Consider the following 6,517-nt stretch of genomic DNA (forward strand, 5'->3'; position numbering starts at 1 on the left):
GTAAATACTGCTTCTCCAATGTGTTGATTGCTTCCTGTCCCTGCTGATGCCTATCAGTAATAACTCCTTTTGCACTGCAGCTGGCAAATTGCGCCACAGCGTCCGCACTTCCCTCGGAAGCCGTGTTGTGAGACCGAATTACTTTTAAACTTCAGAAAAGTTGATTCTTGTTTTGCATTTAAATGGGAAATGCGGACAGTCTGGCTGTGTTCCAGCACCACTATGCTTTGATCGTCACCTGACCCTCTATGCCCAGAGGCTTATTGGTAGTAGAAACCAATCTGCTGCCACAAGGTCATGGGTTCAAATCCCAGGACTGGCTTGGTTCTCCTGGTTGTGACCTTGGGTAAGGCACGTAAGCTCCCTACAGGGGGCGTCGCTCTGCTGAAGATGATGCTGAGCTGCTCCCAAACCTGCTTCTCTTGTATGGCTCATGCTCCTAATAAGGTTCTCCTTTTAATTATTGGGCCCTCTCTGTGGTTCTTTCTCCTCATGCTCTTCATGAGATTCTTATGAAGTCTCAAGTCTTGGTTCCTCTCAGGGTTTTTCTCCTTATGCTCTTAAGAGATTTTTGTCTTGGGGATCTGGGTTCCTATCAATGGTTCTAGTTTGGTTCTAGTTTTGTGTTCTTGGTTCCATTCTGTTTGTTTCTCGTGCTCTTTATGAGGTTCTCAATTTGAGTCTTGGTTCCTCTCAGGGTTTTCCTCCTCTTGCTCTTTTTGTGTCTTAAGGATCTAAGTACCTATCAATGTTTTGTCATTTTAAATCTTGGTTCCTCTAAGGAGTTCTTCCTGATACCTTTAGTGAGGTTCTCCCCTTCTGAATCTTGGTTCCTCTCAAGAGTTCTTCCTCATACCTTTAATTAGGTTCTCCCCTTCTGAATCTTGGTTCCTCTCAGGTGTTCTTCCTCATACCTTTAGTGAGGTTCTCCCTGTTTAAATCTTGGTTCCTCTCAGGTGTTCTCCCTTTCTAAATCTTGGTTCCTCTTAGGTGTTCTTCCTCATACCTTTAGTGAGGTTCTCCCATTCTGAATCTTGGTTCCTCTCAGGTGTTCTTCCTCATACCTTTAGTTAGGTTCTCCCCTTCTCAATCTTGGTTCCTCTCAGGGATTCTTCCTCATACCTTTAGTTAGGTTCTCCCCTTCTCAATCTTGGTTCCTCTCAGGGATTCTTCCTAATACTTTTAGTGAGGTTCTCCCCGTTTAAATCTTGGTTTCTCTCAGGTGTTCTCCCTTTCTAAATCTTGGTTCCTCTCATGTGTTCTTCCTCATAACTTTAGTGAGGTTCTCCCCTTCTGAATCTTGGTTCCTCTCAGGTGTTCTTCCTCATACCTTTAGTGAGGTTCTCCCATTCTGAATCTTGGTTCCTCTTAGGTGTTCTCCCCTTCTAAATCTTGGTTCCTCTCATGTGTTCTTCCTCATACCTTTAGTGAGGTTCTCCCCTTCTGAATCTTGGTTCCTCTTAGGTGTTCTTCCTCATACCTTTAGTGAGGTTCTCCCCTTCTGAATCTTGGTTCCTCTCCGGTGTTCTCCTGGTTTTGCTGGAGTAACTGTCTCTACTGTCCAGAGATGAAGACGTTCTACTAGATTTTGGAGGAGCATTGCTGTGAGGATTTGATTGCATTCAGCGACAAGATGGTTAGTGAGGTCAGGATGTTGGATGATGATGATCACCACCCCATCTCATCACCAAATCTCATCCCCAACTCATTGTAAAAGTACTGGATGGAGCTCCACCACCATCATTCCAGAGAACACAGCTCTTCCACTGCTCCACAGCTCCTCAATGCTGGGGGGCTTTATACCCCTCTAGCCCACGCCTGGCAGGTTCATGTTCATGTATCTGCTCCAGAGAGTCCTATTCTATTGGCAGTACTTCTTTTTTACGGGACTAGACAAGCTGCATGTGTATGCATTTGCACATCTGTCAGCAATGGGTGCAACCAACTGCAAATGGCTGAATGCATTTATCAGGACGTATATATTTGGACATGTAGTCATATCTAGACTAGTTCACTAGTGTGCGTTAATATGGATGAGCACACACACACACTCGACGCATACGTTTCCATTAGATAACGGATCTAATAACGTAACAGGGCTCAGTCTAATGGGCCTGGATGCGTGTTCATCCTGGGTCATGTCGCCTAATGTTCTCAGTGCGCTCCTGCCAGTAGGGGGAAAAGATGATGTGCTGGATGACAAGATGGAGTAAATCTCTGTGTTGGTTATGTAATGCCATTTAGTGCCTGTGATCACTGACTGAGGCACAGTGAGGGATGCATTCGTGGAGCATTCGCGGAGCATACAACCAGCGGCCTCTGCACTGAGGGCACTTATTTAGATTTCGTTTTTCTGCATTTGGGTCTAAAGAACTCCATCACCCCTCACCTTCACTGGCTGGTGCGTGTTAGTTATTAAAGATGAAGACTAATGGGATTCAACTTTTAGATGAGGCCTAATCACGAGTCCGTCGCTGCTGCTTTTGACAAGCAGTAGAAATGGTAATTAAATGCAAGATTTCTGGAGGAAGCCAACCACACTGCTGCGTTGAGCCTCGTTAATTTACTGATTAATAATAGATGTGAACAGAATAGAAACTGCAGGCTGTGTGTCTCGTATCACCCCAACACACTCCCCCATCCCTCCCTCTCCCTCGCTCTCTCACTCCCCGCCGAACTCTCAGACTAATGAGAAGAGATGAATAACAAGAGCGTAAAACACCACGTCCAGAGCTCACGTTAAAGGAGACGTTTGGTGACAAATCACATGACCATGTTTATTCACTGACCCAAGATGCAATCAGCCAGCCATGAAATGTTTAGTATCAGGCGTGCACTTCTTCAGTTTACAACAGAAGGCTAATGGTGCTAACAAACACTGGACTCAGACTGTCACCAATCTTTAGTTTGTTAATATATAAAAGCACAAACCTTAATTATTTAAATAATAATAATTATACAAATAAGATTAAATTTTTTGCATATTATATTTATAATACAACAGAAAGTATATAGTTATAATGTATATTATATTTATAAGGTATATTATTATTATAAATATATTATTAAAAATTATATATAGCTATTATAATTATTTTAAATATGTTACTTTCTGAAATCAGAATTTAAAATACAATTTAATTATTTTTGTTTTATTTGTTTAAAAAAATTCTGATATCAAATATACAAAATAAAATTTATATAAGCAAATTTATTTGCTTTAAAACTATTGAAAACCTACTTTATGCTTTTTAGTAAATCAGCATGAATAAACCCTATTTTTTAGACCTTATTTATGATTATTAAACTTTAATCTTAAAGTTATTACCTTCTTAACTTCATTCAAATTTGCAGTCCATTGCAAACCTCTGCAGTCCATATATGGAACTATGAATTATTCAACAGTTACCTCCGACCTCACAATCTGATTGGTTGAGAAGCGTTCCAACTTTTTTCTGCTTTTCCAGCTAAAACTAAAAATCTAATCTAAAAAAAACTAAACTAAAATCGCTTCAGTGACGCGGTTAAAACGGCTGAGCTGAACCAAACCACTTATAGAGACAAGACACTGTTTACTTGGTGGCCCTCTTTCCAACGCCGCCCTGCAGCCAGGCTCCCATCTCTATGAATGGGGAAACACCAAAACACCCAAAAAACATTTTAAAACATGTTTTAAATCACTGATAACATCTTAATTATTCTTAATCTTAATACTTAATCTTAAAAATCTTAATTATTAAATATTTTGTAGCGTTCAGAATGCACAAATCCCTGATTTTCTCGTTCTGGCTACTGCGCTTGCGCAAATCTTCGCATCGCGTCAAGCCGGTTCGGGCATAACCAGCAATCTGATTGGCTCTCTGTGTCGAGGGGCGGGACTTTATCTGTAAACAGTCGCCATGCTGAACGTTATGAGAACTCCTGTTCCTATTTGGGCCGGTGGTCGCTCTCCTTATTATATTTATATATTTATACTTTATATATATATATAATATATATATATATATATACTTATTTATCCTTATTTACTCTGCCCTTATTTATTAGCAGACTACGTCTCTGGCTGAATTGTTTATTGCTTTTTTTAATTCTTATTTATATTGTGTACATAGTGTAAATTATTTATCTAAATTTTTGTAACTGAGTGTCCTGCTATCCCTTTCTGCTGTTACACTGTGAATTTCCCCACTGCGGGACTAATAAAGGACTATCTTATCTTATCTTATCTTATCTTACTTGTTGATGTTTGGACAGTTCTGCGTCTCTATCCGTACCACAAAATATGAGCTGTACTGTATCAGCAGTTGTCTCAGACTGGGTAGTTAACCAACCTCCACTAGCTAAATAGCTAAACCCTGAGTGTGGAACTACTTTTTTTGGCGGTAGGAATTGACAGTATTCATAATGAATATATCTAATATTAAATATTATGGCTTCTTCAATGGCTTCTTTTATTTATTTTGTGTCTATATTTTGTATAAAACATGTGTTTTTTGCGAATAACATTTTTTTTTAACTGTACCAGTCTTAAAAACACAGTGACAAACAGCCTGTTTCATTTTAAGTTAATTCTAGTGTAGTGAAGTGTTTTAAAAAGGCAAATTAAGTGTAATTATGACTTTTTTAATTATTTATGCTCAAATATTATTATTAAGTACACTGTCTATTAAAAAAATATTACGGTTACAGGTCACACCTTATACATCGCTCTCTTATTCATGTTCCAGGGCCGCTCTATGAATTCTCCAGATTCCGGGGCTCATGGTGGTTATTATTGACTTCCCCCACCCGTTTTCCGCCAAGCCACGCCCCTCCCATATTGCGGTTGGCTAGCCGTGCAATCGCTGCGCGTTCTGGAGCACTGTAGCCCCGCCCACGAAGCGGTCTGCTACAGCGGAGTGTTTTGCATAAACGAACTACAGCTAGCCAATCGTAGCGCAGGGAGGGCGTGGCCGTCCGGAATACGGGTAGAGGGGAGAACGCACTCTTCTCAGAGCATCTCGTAGGGGAGCAGCAGCAGCAGCAGCAGCAGGAGGTGCAGGAGCGGCGGTGTTGGTGTTGGTGTTGGTGTCCTCCTCCGCGGACAACACGGAGGGGTTTATCCGAAGATTTCCAGCAGCAGCGGCGTTTATACAGGTACTGCTCCCCCTCAGTGACCCTGTGTCGTGGTTTTGGCCTTAATGGAAATGTACAGTGTGATTACAGAGGGTTTATTTCATCCATCAGCATCTCAAACAGACACACGCTTAGTCCTGTACTGAGCGTGTGAATTAGCCATCCACCCAAAGCCAAGACCTCTGTGTGTTAGAGTTGCTGTTCTGGGAGCTGTTCTGGGATTTGACCTCTTTTTAATTGCTTTAAAATAAATAAAAAAGCTGTAAATATTTAATTTAGCTTGAATTTGCTGAGTTGTGGTTGTTTTCATGTTACTTCCTATTGAAAGGCTATGGAGATGCTGCACGTTGTACTGGTGGGATGCTGTGAGTGCTACTTGCCCTTATTAACCCTTCTAATCTATATAATAATAATAATAATAATAATTTATTAATGTTTTTAAAAATATAATATATAACATATATTTTTTTAAAATAATTCTTTATAAATAAGATCTCCAGAACATCAGTGTGATAACAAGTCATTATGTAAAGTAGCTATTAATTAGTACTAAGCACAAAATATATTATAAAGTTTATATTATACATATATTTTAATAATAATGATTATATAATAATGTAAAATATTAATATAAAATGTTTTTATATTAAATTAATGTATTTAATTACATTTATTATATAGTAGAATTTGTAATTATATATAGTATGTAATTATAACACTATATAATAATAACATATAGAATAGAGATTAGTTTCATATAGATTCATATAGAATATTATCTGTGCACGCCACACACTCAAAAAATACAGTTTTATGTTCTGTATTTTTTATTTGTTAAAAAAATCCTGATGTATCAAATATTATACGTAATAAAAGCCATATATGCAAAGTGTTTTTTTTTTATTTTTTTTATAAAATGTTTGTTCACAAAGTCCAAATAAACACTCAGGCTTCTGGTTTTAAAGAGTTAAACAGTCCCTCTAAGAGTGATACAGCCCTTAAACTGCAGTAAACTGCTTTCCAATGAATGAGTAAATCACCGCAGCCGCAGTGTTTGGAGTTGTTCCTGTGTGAGGAGTAACGGCTCCTCTCCCATCATGGACCCATCATGGGTGTTGATGTATTACAACAGCAGCAGATCAGCCACACGCTGACCGCTGAAACGCACTCAGTACTGAACGCAGCACCGTTTCTGTCTTGTGGGAAGACGAGAAACGGAAACCAGTGGGGCGAGGATGGCGTACGGACCGCACCTTCCATTTGAGGGTGGAGCTGCAACCCTTCTGTGCCTTTCTGGATAGTGGGAATGACGCGTGCACCGTACAGATCTGACCTGTCCGTCAGGAGTTAAACACAGAAAAGTGGGGAAAGGAGAGAGAGAAAAAGAGCGAGAAACTGGGAC

General features: G+C 39.6%; 1 protein-coding gene across 5 annotated transcripts in view; it reads left to right on the plus strand.

Annotated features, from left to right (window-relative positions):
* Positions 1–4,999: 4,999 nt before the first annotated feature.
* Positions 5,000–6,517, plus strand: part of apba2b (amyloid beta (A4) precursor protein-binding, family A, member 2b) — a 154,251-nt gene continuing 152,733 nt past the window's right edge. For all 5 annotated transcript variants that reach the window (XM_072670963.1, XM_072670966.1, XM_072670967.1 and 2 more), the window contains exon 1: positions 5,000–5,136. The gene's annotated coding sequence lies outside the window, so the exon portion shown is untranslated. The remainder of the gene's footprint in view (positions 5,137–6,517) is intronic.

This window comes from Salminus brasiliensis, chromosome 25 (genome assembly GCF_030463535.1).
Source record: "Salminus brasiliensis chromosome 25, fSalBra1.hap2, whole genome shotgun sequence".
NCBI lineage: Eukaryota > Metazoa > Chordata > Actinopteri > Characiformes > Bryconidae > Salminus > Salminus brasiliensis.